Raw genomic sequence first — 21,607 nt, 5'->3', positions numbered from 1 at the left:
ATGGCACAATGACAAAATCAGGACAAGGACTTAGTGAAATTCTAAGTCCCTGAAATCAGTATTACCGATTACGCTAGTTTGCAAGCTTGTGCTAGTCACCACACATATCACAAAAATACATGGCAAGCAACCCTATAAAGATGGCATGGCATATAAAAAACACCTGTAGAGCTCAGGATCATAGCATGCACACATTAATCATGGCAAAAATGACAAAATGCCATTTGCTGAAAACAGATCTGATAAATTCCTCACATATCTCTCTTCCAACAGCATTTCGGGCATCAAGATGAGCTCAAATGAAAATGATGCAATGAGATGAAACGATTTACTCGTCGGGACGAACATTTTGATATGCTACATGCACATATCGGAACTACAGATGCAGAGTTGTGACACGATGAACATGGGCATATGAATCTGGAAATTTCGGGGACTTGGTGAAATTTTACCTCCGCGAAAAGTCAACAGGACAGAGGGATCCGGGACGTCGAGATCCAGATCGGGCGAGGGTGCGTTTGGTTCGGGGAAGTGGTGGATCTCATCCCACTCCCCGGATCCAGCCGGACTGAGGGCATCTCCGGTAAGGGGCGGCTCCGGTCGCCGGAGGACGACACCGGCGAGGCAGTGGCAGTTGACGTCGGTGAACGGAGGCGGCGGGTGCGCCAAACGAGGCGGCGGTGCACGGCGTGCGAGGCGGCGGCGCGCAGCACGGCGGGGCCCGACGAGGCACGCGGCGGTGTAGGCGGTAGAGACGGGCGGCGCAGCGAGGAACAGCCGGCGGCGGGGCGACGCGTGCCTCGGGCGCGCGACCGAGCGGCGGCGAAGCAGATCGGGCCCGGGCGGGCCTGCCCTGGGCCCGGCGGGCCGCGGGAGGCGGGGAGGAGAGAGAAAGGCGGCGGTGGACAGGTGGCGATGCGGGAGTGGCTGAGGGCGGCGGCGGAGCTGATGTGTCATGACGGGATTGGCCCGAGCGATGTGGAGGGCGGACATGTCCGGCGCGGGAGGAAGAAACGTCCGGCGGCGCGAGGAGGACGAGGGTTAGGGTTTCATCTGCGCGAGAATTTCGGAGGGAGACACATATTTATAGGTAGAGGGAGCTAGGAGAGTCCAAATGAGGTGCGGTTTCGGCCACGCGATCGTGATGGAACGCTCTAGATGATGGAGAGGGTTTAAGTGGGTTTTGGGCCAAATTGGAAGGGTGTTGGGCTGCAACACAGACGAGGCCTTTTCGGTCCCTCGGTTAACCGTTGGAGTATCAAACGAAGTCCAAATGGCACGAAACTTGACAGGCGGTCTACCAGTAGTAAACCAAGGTCGCATGGCAAGTCTCGGTCCAATCCGGAAACGTTTAACATCTGCACACGAAAAGAGGTAGAAAGGGACACCGGGTGACATAGGAGCGCCGGATTGCAAAACGGACAACGGGGAAAATGCTCGGATGCATGAGACGAACATGTATGCAAATGAAATGCACATGATGACATGATATGCAATGCATGACACGCAAGCAATGACAACGCAACAACAGCAAATAACAGGAGGACACCGGGCACATCGGTCTCGGGGCGCTACACCGGTGCGCCTTCCTATGCGATGGAGGGAGGCGCCCGTGGAGCGGGCACTGGTCCTGACGAGGCTCCTGCCGCGATGCCATCCTCCTGAGGTCCTGCACAGCGCGGCTACTTCTTCTTGGGAATGGCCTCTAGAGGGCCTTCATTTCTGCTGTCGGGGTCGTCGATTGCTGCGGCTTGAAAGGCGCGCTCGAGGGAGCACACCGCATCCCTCTCTTCACACGGGACCATGATGATTCCTCCGCTTCCTGGCATCTTGAGAATGTTGTAGCCGTGATGAGTGACTGTCATGAACTTGGCTAGCGCTGGATACCCGAGGATGGCATTGTACGGCAGGCGGATGTGCGCGACGTCGAAGTCGATGAGCACGGTGCGGTAGTTCTTGCGCTCCCCGAAGGTGACAGGCAGGCGGACCTGTCCTATCGGTGTGGTGGAGCCGTCGGTCACTCCTGAGAAAGGCTTGATGGGCTGGAGCTATTCATAAGGCACTTGGAGGTTGTCGAACATGTCGACGAACAGGACGTTGAGCCCTGTGCCGCCGTCGATGAGGGTCTTGGTGACCTACACATTGTTGATGACTGGGGAACATAGCATAGGGAGGGTGCCAGTGGTGGCTGCGCACTTGAGCTGATCCACCGAGTTAAAAGTGATGGCGCATTGGGACCACCTGAGCGGGCGCGTGGCCTCGAGTTTGCGGAGCGCCGCGTTCACCTCGCGAGCGAACTGTTTGAAGGTGCGTTGAGAGGCTGGGGCCTGGGCACCGCCCAAGATGCAGGCAATCGCACGTGGCTCCTGGAAGCCCCCAGCCCCCTCGTCCTAGTGGTGGTCGTCGTTCCTTCTTGGTGGCGGCAGCGGGGGAAGACCGGTGTTGCCCTGGGGGCGATCTTCACGCGGCGGGTCCCTCCAGGCACCCTCGCGAGGCTGGTCCTTCCAGGTCCTCATGAGGTCGGTCGCGCCACTCCTGGCGCAGGCCACGATCGTCCCAGCATCCGCCTCCACGTCCTCCTCCGCGGCCGTAGCCCCGATCGTTGCGCTCGGGGCATCGACCGTAGCGTCCTTCTCGTATGGCTCTGAGCTCTTGACAGTCTCTGGTGTTGTGGGTGTTTAGGTTGTGGAAGGCGCAGAACGGTCGGCCGTTCTTGGATGACTCGGGTTGATCTCTGCCCCGCTTGATGTCGGGCTCCACTGCGAGCACAGCTGCCTCCTTGCGCTTCACGTCCTTGGCCTTGGCCTTCTTCTCCTCCGCGCCCACGGCTGGCAGTGCAAGGAGAGAGAGGCGCCCCTCCTCATCTCTTGCGCACTTGGTCACCAGGTTGAACAACTCCTGAGATGTGCAGAGCTCCTCGTGGATGGCGAGCTCTTCCTTCATCTTGATGTCACGGACGCCGTCGGAGAACGCGGAGATAATGGCCTCGTCCGTGACCTCGGGGATCTTGAGGCGGGTGTTGTTGAAGCGCTGGATGTACTTCTGGAGGGTCTCTCCTGGTTGCTGCCTGATGCGGCGTAGATCACCCGCGGCCGGTGGGCGGTCGCGAGTGCCCTGGAAGTTGGCGACAAAGCGGTCGCGCATCTCGTCCCAGGAGGAGATCGAGCTGTGATGCAGGTTCAGGAGCCAGGAGCGAGCTCTGTCGGGTGGTGGGTACGACATATGCCAACGGGTGGCTTATCATTGTGGGAGCCAGTAAGACATCACTGGTGCCTGGAAACGGGATAAGGCGAAGACATGCACGCCGGCGGATCTTACCCATCTTCGGGGCTCTCCGTGGAGATAACACCCCTACTGCTGCTCTGCGGGGTCTCCGCATGTTCACTAGATGAATCCAGTAGCTATACAACGCTCCTTGAGGTGTTTGGTGGGAGGAGGAAGAAGGGCACGGCTAGCCTGCTTCTTCTCCTTGCGGGGTGTCTAGAACTAGCAGGGGGTCGAACCCTTTGCATGGGTGCCCTGGGGGGTTTATATAGGCCTACCCCCCAGGGGTACAATGGTAATCCGACTGGGCGCGGGTCCCAGCCGTCTGTGATTGCGCTCGCCGGCTTCTGCGCCGACTGCTGGGGCCCGCCGGCTGGTGGGTCCCGCTGGCTGCCAACTCCTTGGCAACAGGCAGGTCCCACTGTCCAGGACCTGGTCGGCGGCTGGTTACTGTGGCTTCATCTTGGTGACGTAGGCTTCGTCGTGGTAGGCGTGGCTACAGTGCCGCCGCTTGTCTGGCGGTCGCTGTAGCCTCACCGTGTCTTGTCTCCTTAATAGGGCATCTCCTTCGAGGGAGGTGGCTAGCCGACTGCGGGGAGCCGGCTCTGTCTCGAGCCGACTGGTTGGAGGCGCGGCCGCCTTCGGGCGTCTCTCTGCCCGAAGGGGCCCACCGTCCGTGGGCCACGCTGGCGGCCCGTCGTGGGTGACGCCAAGGTCAACATGGCAACAGTGCGCGCCGGACGGGTCATGCCTACCCCGTACGGCGCACTGTGCCAGGCGTGCTCCGGGATTCGGGGGTGGCAGGCTTCACTGTAGCCACACCCCGTCGCACCGCCGTCGGGTGGGTGCAAACTTTGAGGGTACGATCTTGACCGCTCTATGGGAGCCGGCTTCTCGTGGCCGGCTTCTTGGAGTCGGCCTTCTCGTGGCCGGCTTCTTGGAGTCGGCCTTCTCATGAGGGCTAAAGTCGGACCGCCTTCCGAAAGCCAGCCTGGGTGGCAGCCAGCAAGGGGAAGGCGGCCCCATGTCTTGGATTTTCGAGAGCCGGGCGGGCTCGTAACTTTTTCAGAAGAGCCAGGGGAAGCCGGCTAGGCTACCCATGGCTATTTACTCCGACAGTAGTCCCCAAAGCTGATCGAGCTCCGAGGCGGGCAGGGGGACGAGAAGCTAGCTTCCCCATCCTGAAGAGCCGACTTTGCGAGCGTATGGCGACTTCAGAGAGCCCCGCGTCTTGTAGGCGGGAGGAGGGGGGAACCTGTGTGCTGACCACGGGCCCTCCCGTGGCCATGTGGCAGCGAGATCCTATGAGCGCACGCGCGCGACGGGACGCCGCCGCAGGCCCGGGCCCGCCACTCGCGAGCCTTGGTCCGGGCGCGGATCTTCCGTGGCCCACAGGGGCCGCTCGCCTTCTCGAGGCAGTTTTGTTTCGCCATTAAGGCTCAATAATCGCGGGACGTGGGGAGTGGGCACGATCGATCCCCACGCTTCCCCACGCCGCGCCTCCTCGGCTTCGCCACGTGAGCCTATAAGTAAGGGGAGGAGGGAGAGCGACAGAGGTTCGCACGCTCTTTCTCGCTCCGCCCCTCCTAATCCTCGTTTCTTCCTCTCGCTGCCGTCGCAGCTTCCCGTCACAGCACCCCCACAGCATCCTACTCCCATGGCGTTGTCAAGCTCGTGGGACGGCTCCAACGTCCATGAAGACCATGTGGAGTTCCTCTGCCAGACTCGGCGCCTGCCCGGAGCCGACCTCGTGCGGGTCCGCCTGGCACCGGTGACGGAGATCTCGCCAGAGCCGGAGGAGGGAGAGCGGGTCGTCTTCCGCTTGCACTACCTGCGCGGCTTCGGCCTCCCGGCGAGCGGATTTCTGCGCTCCTTCCTTGAGTTCTACAACCTCCAGCCGCATCACCTCACGCCCAATGCGGTGATGCTGATGTCGGCCTTCGTCTCCCTCTGCGAAGGCTTCTTGGGGCTGCTCCCCACGCTGGAGCTCTGGGAAGAGTTCTTCCAGAGCAAACTCGGCACCGTCGTCGCCGGCGTGCCCGCACCCTGCGGGGCCTTCATCGCCATGAGGAGGGCGAGCGAGAACAATCTGTTCCCGTCCATCCCCCTAATCCAGTCGGTGAAGGTCTGGCAAAAATCTTACTTCTACGTGAAGAACGTCGCCGAGCAAGGAGACTACATCAACCTGCCGGCTTACGTAGCCGGCCCGCCGGCTGGGAGGCAGCCCTCGTGGAGTTTCCGGGCCCGGTCACTGTCTCCGGCCTGGAACGCCGCCGTCTCCCGGCTTCGGGTGATGATCCAGTCGGAAGGCCTGCGCGTGGCCGAGTTGGTGGCCGCCTTCATGGAGCACCGGATTCTTCCTCTCCAAAGCCGGCCCCATATGATGTGTGAGATGAGCGGCCGCTTCGACCCAAGCCAGCTGAGCACATGGGAAATGCCCCATGCGGAGGTGGCGCTCATGGTTAATTATATCGCCAACTGCAAGCTCGCCGGGGATTGGCAATACGGCAAGGCGCCGTATTCTCGCGCCAATCCTCCGCCCGTGGTAAGCTTCTCTCTCTATCTTCTTTTTGTCGTCAGCCGGCTTCGTGACGGCCGGCTTCTGACTAGTCGGTTCTTTTGAGCAGAACCCTCTTCTTCCGCCGCCGGCCGGGGCGGCAGGGATTGAACGCCAGTATGCCCCCGACCGCACTGTGGACGACGTTGATGACCCGGACTTGGGGGCAGCCGCCATGGAAGACGCCGTCGTGGGGGACAGCGCCGAGCCCGGAGGCTCAAGGTTCACCACGAGCTTCGAGGACTGGCCGGACGATTTCGAAGCCGAAGTCGCCCCGCGTCGCCAACCGGCGACCGACCATCAGGGCGCGGGCTCGTCTATCGCGCCGGCTGCCGGCGGCACGCAGAAGCGCCGGGCCGCTTCAGGCCTCTTCGGCAGTCGGCCGAAGAAGTCCAAGCCCTCCACCGCGGCGACAAAACGAGACGAGGCGGCTGCGAAGGCGGCCCGCTTCCGCAAGGCGGTGAAGCAGCCTCAGGCGGTTTCAGCGTAAGTCACTGGTTGCCTGGTCGCATGCCCTTCATCATTTTCTTACTCTTCGAATATTCTTCTTAACTTTTTCTCGCTTGCTGGACAGGGCGCCGCTTTCCCTTGAGCGCGGTCCGGGCGGCTCCGTCGTGGGGCCGGCTGGAGGGTCTTTGAGCTCCCGCCACGTGGACCCCCGCGCCGATCTCAGGGAGGCCACAGAGCGGAACACCCGCGAAGCGCGGGAGGAGCGCGAGGCGGCGGAGAAGGCGGCCGCCCAGGCAGCGAGGGAGCAGGCCGACGCGGCAGCCAAGGCCCAGACGGAGGCGGCTACCGCGGAGACGAAGGCGGAAAGCTCGCGCAACCAGCCTCCGCTGCTCGCCATTCCTCTCCGAGCCGTAGCCCACGACACCCCATTGCCCTTGGCGGAGGAGATCGTCCAAGACCCGCCGCTGAAGGAGAGGGAGGAGGACCCCGTGGCCTTCGCGACGAGAGCGCCTCCAGCATCGCCAACCGGAGCGGGCCAAGGCGGCCAATCGTCAACGGCGCCAGAGGGGCCGACCGGAGGTGAGCCGGAGAACAGAGCCGGCCTCGAGGTGCAGCCGGCGACGAGCCGGCGCGTAGGGGGAGGCGCCGCTCCGCCGGAGTTGCGCCGAGTCGCAGGCGCAGGCCAGTCGGCGGAAGATCTGGAGGCGGCCAGCACTGCCACGTCCGAGTGGACTCCCAGCGGGGGGACTAGCGAGCTGAATGTGGCGACTCAAGGGGTCCGAAGCCGGCTGCAAGCTCAGGCCGCCCTGCTGCAATAGTTCACCCAGGAGTTCTTGTCAACGCGAGCCACTATCCAGGTGAGTCCTTCGTTCTTGGCTGCTTTGCTTTCTTAACTTCTTCCGTGGGGGCGCGTCAGCGCACCCACTGGGCGTAGTCCCCGAGATTCGGGCCGACTGCTGCGCAGTCGGGTCGGATCTTTCTCGACGGCTACCTTACTTTGCTTTTTTCTGAACTTTCAGGAATATCACAACCTTCGTGTTGCCGCCTTCAACTCCCAGGCTCGGGAGTTGAGCCGGAGGACCGACGGCCTGGCCGACAGCCGAAGTAAGTACTCGATCTTGTCTGTCTCCTGTGGGGGCGCGTCAGCGCACCCACTGGGTGTAGTCCCCGAGATTCGGGCCGACTACTGCGCAGTCGGGTCGGATCTTTCTTGATGACTCTTTCCTTATTGGTTTTTATTTTTCTTTGTCCTCAGGGGCCAACGCCGACTTGAGGAAGGAGCTCGGCGAAGCGAAGGCCGCCCTTCATACCAAGGAGGCCGAGTACGCCGCCTTGGTCCAAGAACGGGATCGCCTAGCCAAGAAGCTGACCGACCAAGAGGAGAGCCACAAAGCGGCCCTGCAGGCGGCGCAGGAAAGCGAAGCCGCCTTGAAGGCGGAGTATGAGACCGAGGCGGCGAGCTGGTCTGAGACCCGGCGAGCCCTGGACGAGGGCTTCGGCCGGATCGAGGATTTGATCGATGGTAAGCCGCCTTCCTCGGCCCTCCCCTGCCCCTTGCCGCCTGGGCTTTTGGCTTATCTTGAGCTGTTGCTTGTTTTTTTGTGCAGACTACTTCCCCGGCTACTCCGCCTTCGCCGTCCAAAGCATTGAGGCCCATCGCGAGGCGCGTCGTCAGGCGGGGGCCAACATCGTGCCGGATGCGAACCGGACACTTGAGGAGCAGCTCCTGGCTGTCCAGGCGCGGTTGCAGCCGGCTCATCGGATGCTTCGCCGGCTCCAACGTGCCGGGGCGCAAGTGTTGGCCGCCCTGTGGCCCGGCGAGACGATCCCCCGCACCCCAAGCCGAACCGCCGACTGGCTGGAGGTTGCAGTTGGTCGCTTTGAGGCTTGGAAGGCGTCGGCGGCCCGCCTCGGAGCCGGGCGGGTGTTGGAGTTCGTTCGGGCTTGGTACCCAGGGCTGAGCCTGGACCAGCTGCGCACTTGGCGGATGGAGGCCGACGCGGAGCTGGAGGAGGTGAGGCCGGCTATCGCCCAGCGAGCTTCGACGATCGCCGAGTGCACCGACATCAGCGTTTTCGCACCCGAAATCGATGATGACGGTGTTGCTCAGCCGGAGGAGTGGTTCGGGCTGAACCCGGCGGTGGGCGAGGACTCGGCGGAGGAGATTGCCTCTAGCGACGAAGGCGAGGGTGACGAAGAGGGGGACGGCGAAGACGTCGAGCCGGCTGGTGGGACAACCGGCCGACCTCAGGCCGACCGTGCCTCCAGCAACGAGGCGCGTGGAAGCACGCCCTCTGTGGGAGGCGGCGACCAAGCCGAAGTTCGCCAGCCGGCCGCTCCTTCAGCCGGCACGACCGTCTCCGCCAACCAGTCCGGCTCGTCGGCCGCTCCGCCAGCTTGACCTGCCGTCTTTATCTTTCCTGCTTGTTGTCTTTTGAACAATCTTTTTTAGGTTTTCGTAGTTCCACCCACTAGGGGTGTATCCAAACTATGTTAAATGCTGGCCTCTCGGAGGTCTTTTTATGTAAATATTATTATGTGCATGTTTGGTTTCCATTCTCGTATGCTTTTTATCCTTAGGCTTTTTCCTTTGCCGCCTTCCCTTTTGGGGAGGCAAGTACTTGAGCTTCCTTGGATTGAAGTGAAGTGAATGGAAACCGGCCGGCCGGCTACTCTGGTAGCCAGTCGGCGGTGTGAGAAAAACCGGCTTTTGTTATATTAGTCCGTTAGTCCCTAGCCGTTTTCGTGTGGGCGCCCGTTCCTGCCTTTAGCTCTTGCCAGCCGGACAGCCGGTTCTTCGAACTGCGCCTTTTGGCAAGAGAAGTCTTGGGAGCCGTCACACTACTTGTCTGACTGCGGGTAGGACTTCTAATATAACTCCAGTCGGCCAGTCCCCAAGCCGACTAGTCGAACCCGGTGCCGGACGGAACAAGTAAAAGAAATGACAAGGTCATAAGCATGATACTTTTCCTTCATAAATAAGGGATGGCAGTCCCCAAGCCCTCCTCGGGGGGCCTATTGTCTTGTACTTAATACAAAAGTTAGCGTGATACATACTGCCTTTCAACTGTAAAACCTTCGAAGGAGGTTGGCGTTCCATGGTCGTTCCGACTCCTTGCTGGAGTCGTCTCTCTTGCGTGCCTTCGGCTTCTGTGCATCGATCAGGTAGTAGGAGTCGTTGCCTAGAGCTCTGCTGATGACGAAGGGGCCTTCCCAAGGGGCTGAGAGCTTGTGCTGGCCGGCTGTTCGCTGGATCAGCCGGAGCACAAGATCACCCTCTTGGAAAGATCTTGGCCTGACCTTCCGGCTGTGGTAGCGGCGCAAACCCTGCTGGTAGATGGCAGACCGGCTGAGGGCTAACATCCGGCTTTCTTCTAGCAGGTCGACGCCGTCTTCTCATGCTTCCTTGGCCTCCGCTTCCGTGTACATGGTTACTCGAGGCGAGTCGAACTCGATGTCAGTTGGGATGACCGCCTCGGCACCATACACAAGGAAGAAAGGGGTGAAGCCGGTTGACTTGTTTGGTGTAGTGCGCAGACTCCAGAGGACAGCCGGCAGCTCATCGAGCCAACAGCCGGCTGAGCGCTCCAGAGGTACGACCAGTCGGGGCTTGATGCCGGAGAGGATGAGGCCGTTAGCTCCCTCGACCTGGCAGTTTGACTGCGGGTGGGTGACGGATGCTAAGTCCAGCCGGATACCTTGGGTTGCGCAGAAACGTGCCAGGGCTCCTTTGGCAAAATTCGTGCCATTGTCGGTGATGATGCTGTGCGGCACGCCGTACCGAGTTGTTATGTCTGCGATGAATGTCACAGCAGTCGGCCCATTCAGCTTCTTGATCGGCTTTGCCTCAATCCACTTGGTAAATTTGTCCACGGCGACGAGCAAATGCGTCATGCCGCCGCGCGCCGTCTTGAATGGGCCCACCATGTCCAGTCCCCAAACGGCAAAGGGCCAAGTGAGGGGAATGGTCTTTAGTGCCGAGGCCGGCATGTGTTGCTTGGAGCTGAAGAGTTGGCACCCCTTGCAATGTTTAACTAATTCTTTGGCATCATCCAAAGCAGTCGGCCAGAAGAAACCATGGCGGAAGGCTTTGGCGACAAGTGATCTTGAGGCCGCATGGTGGCCGCATTCTCCTTGGTGAATGTCTCTGAGGATTGCAATGCCTTTCTCTTGCTCGACGCACCGTTGGAGGACTCCAGTGACACTGCGCTTGACGAGCTCTCTGTTGACGATTGTGTATGCGCCGGCTCGACATTGGACTTGTCTTGCTTCTGTTTCGTTAGCCGGCAGGTCTTGGTTTACAAGGAAGTTGAGGATGGACTGAGCCCATGATGGAGCCGCGACTTCTTCTACTGCCACCAGGGTGGGCGGGCTGGGCGGTGAGGTGCTGGAGTCGGCCGCCCGCTGTTGTGCTGGTGCAGTCCCCGGCCTGGCTACCGCAGTCCCCGAGCCGGGTGCGGCAGTCCCCGAGCTGGCTGCCGAAGTCCCCGAGCCGGCCTCCGAAGTCCTCGAGCCGGGCGCGGCAGTCGCCGGGCCGGCTACGGGAGTCTTGGGGTCGCCTACTTGGTTCTTCGAGCCAGACCCGGCCGCATCGGGGTCAGGCGGCACGAAGATGGAATCGGACTCTGGAGACGGCTTGATAGATGGCTTGAGGAGGCGTTGTAGAGCGACGCCGGTTGGAATTGCTTACCGCGTGGAGCCTATTCGAGCCAGGGCATCGGCTGGCTCGTTGTCGGCTCGTGGTACGTGGAGGAACTCGCATCCTTCAAAGTATCCGCTGAGTTGTTGGACCAGGAAGCGGTAGCTCGCCATATTCGCGTCCTTGGCGTCCCAGTCGCCGGATGATTGCTGGACTACCAGGTCCGAGTCGCCATAACATAGGATCCGGCGAATGCCAAGTTCTTTGGCAAGCCGGAGCCCGTGTATGAGCGCCTCGTACTCGGCCACATTGTTGGAGGCGGCAAAGTGGATCTGTAGCGTGTATCTGAGCTTGTCGCCTTTCAGAGAGGTAAGGACGACGCCGGCTCCCAAGCCGGTGCGCATCTTGGACCCGTCGAAGTGCATGCGCCAATGGGTGGAGTCGGGAGCCGGCGGCAGGTACTGGGTCTCGGCCCAGTCGACGAGGAAGTCGGCCAGTGCTTGGGACTTGATGGCAGTGCGGGGCTGGTAGAAGATCGTGTACGTGGCCAGCTCGATGGCCCATTTCGCCACCCGGCCGGATGCGTCCCGGCTGCCTATGATCTCGGCTAGCGGGGCGGTGCATACGACCGTGACGGGATGCTCTTGAAAGTAGGGCTTCAGCTTCTTGGTGGTGAAGTACACGCCGTAACACATCTTCTGGTAGTGCGGGTAGTTCTGCTTTGAGGAGGACAGCACCTCGCTCAAATAATACACTGGCCTCTGGACCGGCTGGGCACGGCCTTCTTCTGGGCGCTGGACTACGATGACGGTGCTGACCACCCGGCTGGTTGCGGCAATGTAGAGGAGCATGGGCTCTTTCTCAGTCGGCGCCACGAGGACAGGCGGCGTGGCCAGCATCTTCTTCAGCTCGTGAAAAGCTTGGTTGGCCTGGTCGTTCCACTCGAAGTGGGTGCTCTTCTTCATGAGGCGGTAGAGGGGGAGAGCTTTCTTTCCGAGCCGGCTGATAAAGCGGTTCAAGGAGGCCAAGCACCCGGTGAAATTCTGAATGTCTCGAAGCTTGGTGGGCATCGCCATTCTCTCGATGGCCTTGATCTTCACCGGGTTGCATTCGATGCCGCGTTCGGAGACCAGGAAGCCTAGGAGCTGGCCGGCTGGCACTCCAAACACGCATTTCTCGGGGTTGAGCTTGATTTGGAACCGGCGTAAGTTCTCAAACGTTTCCTTGAGGTCCCCCAGCAAGGTGCCGCGCTTCTCCGTCTTCACCACGATGTCGTCCACGTAAATGTGAGCGTTTCTGCCGAGTTGCTTGAGGAGGCACTTCTGCATGCAACGCTGAAAAGTGGCACCGGCATTTCTCAAGGCGAATGTCATAGTCAGGTAGCAGAAGGCTCCAAATGGCGTGATGAAGGCGGTCTTCAGGCGGTCGTCCGGATCTAGCTTTATCTGATGATATCCGGAGTAAGCATCCAAAAAACTCAACAGCTCGCATCCGGCTGTGGAGTCTATCACTTGGTCAATCCTTGGCAGGGCAAAAGGATCTTTGGGGCAGGCCTTGTTGATTCTCGTGTAGTCTATACACATGCGCCACTTGTTGTTCTTCTTTAGCACAAGGACCGGGTTGGCGAGCCACTCTGGAAAGAAAACTTCCATGATGAAGCCGGCCGCCAAGAGCCGGGCTATCTCCTCCCCTACAATCCTGCGTTTCTCCTCCGACAGTCGGCGAAGGGGTTGTCTGACTGGCTTTGCGTCTTCTCGAACGTGTAGTTTGTGCTCGGCGAATTTCCTCGGAACACCCGGCATGTCCTTGGGGGACCATGCAAAGATGTCCCGATTCTCATGGAGGAAATCGGCGAGCTCGCCTTCCTATTTGCTGTTCAGGTTTGCCCTGATGACGGCAAACCTCTCTGGATGCTCGGGGTCAAGAGGTATCTTCTTCGTCTCCTTGGCTGGCTGGAAAGATCCTTGAGCGTCATGCTCCTTGGGGTCAGGGGACACGGCCGACTGTTTGCCGGCTATGGCCACGACTCGGTCCAACATCTTCTTCTCTTCGGCAATCACAAGGGACTCGGCTAGCCGGCTGCTGGCTTCTGCGCACTCAGAGGACTTCTTGTAATCGCCGGCTACGGTGATGACGCCTTTGGTGCTTGGTATCTTCATCTTGAGGTATGCATAGTGGGGAACTGCCATGAATTTGGCCAAGGCAAGTCGGCCAAGCAACGCATGGTAAGGGCTTTCCAGGTCCACCACTTCAAACCAGATCGCTTCCCGGCGGAAATGCTCCTTGTCCCCAAAAAGTACATCAATCTTGATCTTGCCAATAGGGGCGCAGGACAGGCCGGGTACGATACCATGGAACACTGTCCGAGTAGGCATGAGCTGCTTCGTCTTGACATTTAGCTTCTCCAGGGTGTCACGGTACAGGATGTTGATGCTGCTCCCGCCGTCTATCAACACACGGGAGAAGCGGGCGGCGCGCCTGTCCGTTGCAAGGGTGTCTTCCAGGACCAAAGCATAAGAGCCGGGAGACGGCATCACCTCCGGATGGTCGGCCCGGCTCCAGCTGATGGGCTTTTCTGACCAATGCATGTGTCCGGCGGGGTTGGCAGCGACCACGCTAACTTCCTGGCACTCTTGGCGTTTGCTGCGCCGGTCTTCGGGCTGGCTTGTAAAGACGATGTAGGTTGCTTGCTCGTCAGGGAACTCGTCATGCACGGCTCCGACTGCGGGCCAAGCGGCCGGAGGCGACGGAGGCGGAGGCGCCGGGCCGGTAGGCGAAGGCGGCGCGAGCCCTTCGCCTTTAGAGATTCGGGTGAGCCAATGGCACTTCCGGGTCATGTGGTTGGACGGCTTCGCGCCACTGTGGAACTTGCCAGGAGCGTCGAGAGTTTGCTCGTAGGAGAAGGCGGGCTGCCAAGCCGGCCTGCCGCCCTTGGGCTTCTTGGGCGCCGGTCGCTCTTCAGGCGGCGCGTCTTCGACTGTGGCCACCTGCCGACTGGCGGGAGGCGGCGCGAGGCCCTTGCGCTTGTGGTCGTTCGAGTGGGGGAGTCGGCCGGAATCCCCAGCCGGCGTCTTGGGCGCCGGGTTGAGTACCTTTCCGGACGCGTCTGCCCGAAGCTCGGTCTTCATCGAGGAGTCGGCGGTGGCGTACTTGTCCGCTATGTCCAGAAGCTCGTCGAGGGTAGCCGGCTCGTCGCAGAGGAGCTTGTGCTTGAGGAGGGTGCCTTCTTGGCATCCGGATGTGAAGTATTCTATGGCTTGCACCTCGTGCACCCCTTCACAGGAGTTGCGGAGCTCGGCCCAACGCGTGAGGTAATCGCGAGTGGACTCAGCGGGGCCTTGTACGCACAAGGAGAGCTGTCTGGGCTTGGGAGCCCGCTTGTAGGTGCCGGTGAAGTTGCGGATGAAGGCTTCTGTGAAATCTAGCCAGCTGTTGATGCTACGCGGCTTGAGGCTGTTGAGCCAGGTCCGCGCCGTGCCTTGCAGCATGAGGGGCATGTACTTCATGGAAACGCGCCGGTTGCCGTTGGCTATGCTAACCGCGGTGAAGTAGTTGATCAACCAATCTCCCGGCTTCACGGAGCCGTTGTACTTGGGCATGTCTCTTGGGAGCGAGAACCCTTTGGGAAAGGGCTCGTCACGGATGCGGGGGCCGAAACAAGGCGGGCCGACATCGTCTTCTTCTTCCAACGTCAGGGATCGCGCCAGGCGGTCGATCCGATGGCGGGCGTCGTTCTCGCCGATTCCTTCGCGGCGGCCTAGCCGGCCGCTGAGGGTCTGGTGCGCCACTGGCGGCGGGGCGGGATATCTCTCTCCATGGGGCGGAGGATGACCGTCCGCGTCTCGCTCGATGGAGATCCGGGTCCGGCTGCGGCTGGCAGCCGGCTCCTTCTCGCGTCGCGCGTGGGTGTTGCTCGTAGTCGGCGTCCGGGACGTCGCGCCGTGTTCTCGGCGTGGGGGAGGGCTTTCCACGCGGGCGTCGGCTTCGTGTCGCCGCGCGGCTGCGTCAATCAATTGCTGGATGCGCCGGGTCATGTGGGGGAGGTCTTCGGCCTCCAAGCCATCCAACTCGTCTACATCCGCCTGGGCGGCACGCAAGTTCTCGAGCGGAGTGGCATAGACCGGGCGGTCGACCCCCAGCGTGTCGGCGATGACGGCGCCGCGTTGCTTGACAAGGCCGGCCCGACTTGGCCCGCCCGGGGCCGGCGTGCCGAAGGCGGCGCGGTCAGCTTCGCGCTGATAGGCCTCAGTGAGGCATCTTACGGAGGCCAGCCTCCGGCCCTCTGCGAGGAGGGCGAGGCGGCGTGCCTCCAGTGCTTCGTCATCGGCATTAGCCGGGAGGGGAGCGGATAAGTCGTGGGCCGCCGCGCGCGAGGCGTCGTGGGCGCTCTCGTCGGCCGGGCCGCCGTGGCCGACAACCATCACTTCGGTGGTGACAGCATCGCAGCCGTCGGCTCGAGGAAGCGGGTCATTGTAGATCGTGACGTTGGTGGGGAAGGTGTCGTAGGAGGCCGTGTCGGAGTCAACAGGCATCGGGTCGGTGGAGCCAACCGACTCCAGGTCCGCAGCGGGCTCGCTGGAGACATGGAGCTGGCTGAGAAGGTTGGCGAGGTGGTCGGTGCCCGCATCGGAGGCGAGCTCGTCGGAGATGAGAGTTTCGTCGAGGAGATCGGCGAGGCTGCTCGCCGCGCAGATGCTGGTGACGCCTTGCAGCGCGTCGTGGCAAGCGCCATCGGGCGTGCCGGGCTGGCTACGCTCGCGGGGGAGGAATGAGGTTCCCATCCAGAACAGGTCTCCGGACGACGGTGCACCTGGCCCCACGGTGGGCGCCAAATGTCGGGTGGTGGGTACGACATATGCCAACGGGTGGCTTATCATTGTGGGAGCCAGTAAGACATCGCCGGTGCCTGGAAACGGGATAAGGCGAAGACATGCACGTCGGCGGATCTTACCCAGCTTCGGGGCTCTCCGTGGAGATAACACCCCTACTGCTGCTCTGCGGGGTCTCCGCATGTTCACTAGATGAATCCAGTAGCTACACAACGCTCCTTGAGCTGTTTGGTGGGAGGAGGAAGAAGGGCACGGCTAGCCTGCTTCCTCTCCTTGCGGGGTGTCTAGAACTAGCAGGGGGTCGAACCCTTTGCATGGGTGCCCTAGGGGGTTTATATAGGCCTACCCCCCAGGGGTACAATGGAAATCCGACTGGGCATGGGGCCCAGCCGTCTGTGATTGCGCTCGCCGGCTTCTGCGCCGACTGCTGGGGCCCGCCGGCTGGTGGGTCCCGCCGGCTGCCAACTCCTTGGCAACAGGCAGGTCCCACTGTCCAGGACCTGGTCGGCGGCTGGTAACTGTGGCTTCATCTTGGTGACGTAGGCTTCGTCGTGGTAGGCGTGGCTACAGTGCCGCCGCTCGTCTGGCGATCGCTGTAGCCTCACCGTGTCTTGTCTCCTTAATAGGGTGTCTCCTTCGAGGGAGGTGGCTAGCCGACTGCGGGGAGCCGGCTCCATCTCGAGCCGACTGGTTGGAGGCACAGCCGCCTTCGGGCGTCTCTCTGCCCGAAGGGGCCCACCGTCCGTGGGCCACGCTGGCGGCCCGTCGTGGGTGACGCCAAGGTCAACATGGCAACAGTGCGCGCCGGACGGGTCATGCCTACCCCGTACGGCGCACTGTGCCAGGCGTGCTCCAGGATTCGGGGGTGGCAGGCTTCACTGTAGCCACGCCCCATCGCACCGCCGTCAGGTGGGTGCAAACTTTGAGGGTACGGTCTTGACCGCTCTATGGGAGCCGGCTTCTCGTGGCCGGCTTCATGGAGTCGGCCTTCTCGTGGCCGGCTTCTTGGAGTCGGCCTTCTCATGAGGGCTAAAGTCGGACCGCCTTCCGAAAGCCGGCCTGGGTGGCAGCCAGCAAGGGGAAGGCGGCCCCATGTCTTGGATTTTCGAGAGCCGGGCGGGCTCATAACTTTTTCAGAAGAGCCAGGGGAAGCCGGCTAGGCTACCCATGGCTATTTACTCCGACAAGCTCCATCCTTGAGAGCCATGGGAAACCAGTTCACCATGACCTTTTCGTCACCGTTGGCCGCTTCGATGCTCAGCTCATAGAGCTGCAGGAACTCCGCGGGGTCGGCGGTAGCGTCGTAGCGAGGAGGCAGATCCGGCTTGAACTTGCCCGGCTAGGCGATGCTATGCAGCTCGGGGGTGAAGGCGCCGCAGCCAGCCGTGGTTGCCGGGGCCCGCTTCGGAGGTGGAGCTTGGTCTTGACGAGGTCCACGCTGCACCGCTGCGGGCAGTGCGCGGTCTTGATGAGGTGGCGCGGGGAGCGCAGGTGCAGCTTCCCACGGCCGCGGAATTTCTTGGCAGCTTCTCTCTTCGCGTGCGGGCACCAGGCGCGGCGGATCACGGCGCGGAGCCGCGCGCCTTGGTGCCAAGGCGCCGTCTTGGGGCTGAGGTGCTGGAGGCACGCCATGAGCCCCGTCGCCTGCGGCTGGTTGAGGGGGAGGTAGAGAGTGGGACGGCGCCGGAGAGCCCCCTACGGCGCGGACGAGCTCGGTGACGCGGTCGAGCCACTCCTCGTAGAGGTCGTCGATGAGGCGGTAGCGCAGGAGCTCGTTCGCCGTGAGGAGTGCGGCCCGTGCCTCCATGGGAGCGCGGTGCGCGTGAGACGAAGAACCGGCAGGGGTCAGCGATGGAGTGGCGGTGCGGCCGGCCTGCCGCACCGAAGGATGCAGCATGGACGCCTGCTGCTCGTTCCCCGCTGGTCCGGTGGCAGCGTTGGCGGCGGGAGACAAAGAACGGTGATGTGGCCCGCCGACGGGAGCTGTCTGAGCGACGCGGGCGGTGAGGGCAGCTCGACGCTCAGCTCGAGCATGGCGAGCGTCCGTCATGGAGACGACGGAGCGATGGAGCAACGAACTGATGGAAGGGAAGCTACGGCACACCCCTACCTAGCGCGCCAAATGTTGGATGTGGGGTTCCGGCAAACCCTTAAGGTTTGAACATTGGGGTGCGCGCGAAGTCTTCCCTTCCTACCTATCTACGCCCTAACTCGCTAAGATCTCGTGGACGAACTGGACGAACTCGCAACACAGAAAGACACGAGGTTTATACTAGTTCGGGCCACAGTTGTGGTGTAATACCCTACTCCAGTGTGGTGGTGGTGGATTGCCTCCAGGGAAGATGATGAACAGTACAAATGAAGAACAGCCTCCAGAGGTTGAGGTGTTCTTGTGAGTAGGCTCTCGATCGGGTTGGATCAAGCTAAGATGAGATGAGATGAGATGAGGTGAGATGCGATCAGATGCCCCTACTATGGTGGCTAGCTCTACTTATATAGGCCCTGGACCTCTTCCCAAATATCGAGCAGGAAGGGAGCCAACAACGGCGGGCCAATTTGAAGGGGGCAGCTAGTACAAGCTATCCTAACACAAGTGGTCTTCGCCTGCGAAAAGCTCTGGCGGTGACGCCGTCTTGGGCTCCACGATGACCTTCGTCTTGCCGTCATCCTGGTCTTGATCTCGTTGCACCAATATAGCAACCTTTGCCTGATGCCTCGGTACTCTTCGCCTGCACTGGCCTCCTTAGCACCAAAGAGGAAATAAGGACATTGTGCGCGCTGGCGCCCGCCTGGTGTCGTGCGTCATGGCTCATGTCACAAGGGCCTCGTGAGGTTTGCCCCGCCTTGACATCTCCGCTCCTCATGAGCCTGCCTAGCTAGGCCACTCTAGAGGAGGCCTTGCATCATCCGCCTCGCGAGGCTTAGACCCTCGCGAGGGTCTTGGATGCATTGTTGGTGAAGATGGGTCGTACGGCCTATTGGCTTAGCCACGCCACGGGCCGCAGGCAGGCAAGTCTGGGGACCCCCGTTCCTAGGACGCCGACACCAACCATGCTGAGTCCCCAGACTGCGAAAGGCCAAGTGATGGGGATTGTTTGTAGGGTAGTGGGGGCATATGGCTTTGATTGGCAAAGAGTTGGCATCCGACGCAACGTTGGACAAGGTATTGTGCATCTGCTCGGGCCGTCGGCCAATAAAACCATGTACGGAAGGCCTTGCTAACAAGGGCCCGAGCTGCGGTGTGGTGACCGCCGAGTCCGGCATGAATTTCAGACAAGAGCTGCCGCCCCTCTTCCTAGGATATACATTGTTGAAGGACTCCGGTGGAGCTTTTCTTGTAGAGCTCTCCATCATGAACCTTGTAGGCCTTTGAGCGTCGGACAATGCAGCAGGCCTCATTCTGGTCCTCAGGAAACTCCTTCCTATTAAGGTTGGCCAGGAAGGGTTCGGTCCATGGGGCAATGAATGCCATGATGAGATGCGCCGACGGTGTTATGTCGGTGTTTCCGGGATCTAGGGTCATGTTTCGGTCCGGACTAGTATTGTCGTTTTCCCCCTGTCACACCACGGATGGCTTAAAGAGCCTTTCCAGGAAGATATTAGGTGGGACGGGGTCGCGCTTAGCGCCAATGCGAGCAAGAACATCCGCCGCTTGATTACTTTCTCGAGCCACATGAGGGAACTCGAGCCCCTCGAACCGGGCCGACATTTTTATGACAGCGTTACGATACGCTGCCATCTTCGGATCTTTAGCGTCGAAATCTCTGTTTCTTTGAGATATTGCAAGGTTTGAGTCCCCGCGCACTTCTAGGCGTTGTATGCCCATGGAGACAACCATCCGGAGACCATGCAATAAGGCTTCGTATTCGTCTGCATTATTGGAGTCTATGTATAGTATTTGGAGAACGTACTGACGATGTCTCCGGTAGGGGACGTTAAAATGACACCCGCTCCTAACCCTGCCAGCATTTCGGAGCCGTCGAAGTGCATGACCCAATTGGAGTATGTGACGTACTCTTTAGGGAGTTCGGCCTCTGTCCATTCGGCGATGAAGTCGGCCAGTACTTGGGATTTGATAGCTCGATGTGGTTTATATGTAATGTCAAAAGGCGGGAGCTCAATGGCCCATTTGGCAATCCGGGCTGTAGCATCGCGGTTGTTTATAATGTCGTTGAGTGGTACTTCGGAGGCCACCGTGATCGAACACTCCTGGAAGTAGTGAGGGAGCTTTCGGGATGCCATGAAGACCGCGTATGCTATTTTTTGATAATGAGGGTACCGGGATTTGCATCGTGTAAGGACAGTAGAGACGTAGTATACTAGCTTCTGAAGCGGGAATTTATGTCCGTCCTGTTCTCGTTCCACGACGAGTACGGCGCTCACCACCCGATGTGTTGCCGATATGTATAATAACATCGGCTCGCCGGCATTTGGTGCGGCCAGGATTGGATTGCTCGCAAGAATGGTTTTTATTTCTTCCAGTTCGGCTATTGCCGCGTCCTTCCACTCGAAGTGGTCGGTTCACCGTAGAAGGCGATAGATTGGCAGTGCCTTTTCTCCTAATCTAGAGATAAAGCGGCTTAGAGCTACCACGCAACCTGCAAGTTTTTGAACTTGTTTAAGGTCTGTTGGCTTAGCCAATTGTGACAAAGCTCGGATTTTGGCTGGGTTTGCTTCGATTCCCCTATTGGAGACGATGAAGCCTGGCAATTTTCCAGCGGTGAGGCCGAAGACACACTTTTTCGGGTTGAGCTTGATGTCATATGCCCTGAGGTTGTCGAATGTAAGACGTAAGTCGTCTATTAGTGTTTCCACGTGCCTCGTTTTGATGACGACGTCATCAACATAAGCTTCTACTGTTTTACCAATCTGTTTCTCCATGCATGTTTGAATCATGCGTTGATATGTGGCGCCGGTGTTCTTGAGCCCAAAGGGCATGGTATTGAAGCAGAATGGCCCATATGGGGTAATAAATGTTGTTATAGCTTGATCGGATTCCTTCATTTTGATTTGATGGTATCCGGAGTATGCATCAAGGAAACACAGCGAATCGTGTCCTGTGGTGGAGTCAATGATTTGATCAATGCGGGGAAGGGGAAAGGGGTCCTTAGGGCAAGCCTTGTTGAGATCCTAGGCGCCAGGATTTATCTTTCTTTGGTACCATTACTAGGTTTGCCAGCCAGTCCGAATGCTTGATTTCTCTGATGAATCCGGCCTCGATGAGCTTGGCCAGCTCCTCCCCCATGGCTTGTCACCTAGGTTCGAAAAAGTGCCCAAGTGTTTGCTTGACTGGTTTAAATCCCTTTAGCATGTTGAGGCTATGTTCGGCCAACTTGCCTGGGATCCCTGGCATATCCGAAGGGTGCCAGGCAAATATGTCCCAGTTTTCGCGTAGGAATTCTCGTAGTGCGGTGTTGACTGTTGGGTTCAGTTGAGCTCTGATGGATGTTGTCTTCTTGGGGTCCGTTGGGTGGACCTGGAATTTGATTATTTCTTCTGTCGGTTTGAACGAGGTGGATTTGGGGCGTTTGTCAAGGATCACATCGTCCCTGTCCACTGTGGAGCATAGTGCGGTTAATTCTTCGGCCGCGAGGGCTTCGGATAGCGCTTCCAGGGCCATGGATGCGGTTTTGTTTTTAGTGCGGAGTGCTATGTCTGGATCACTGACGAGAGTGATTATACCGTTTGGTCCGGGCATTTTGAGCTTCATATATCCGTAGTGAGGTATAGCTTGGAAGCGTGTAAAAGCATCCCGCCCCAACAGGGCGTGATATCCGCTGCTGAAAGGGGCCACTTGGAAGGTTATTTCTTCCGAGCGATAGTTCTCCACGATCCGAATACCACATCAAGTGTGATTTTTCCCGCGCA

The sequence above is a fragment of the Triticum urartu genome, chromosome 5A (assembly GCF_056163025.1).
Source record: "Triticum urartu cultivar PI428250 chromosome 5A, HENAU_Tu73, whole genome shotgun sequence".
In the NCBI taxonomy this organism is placed as follows: domain Eukaryota; kingdom Viridiplantae; phylum Streptophyta; class Magnoliopsida; order Poales; family Poaceae; genus Triticum; species Triticum urartu.
This window is presented reverse-complemented; position numbering follows the sequence as displayed.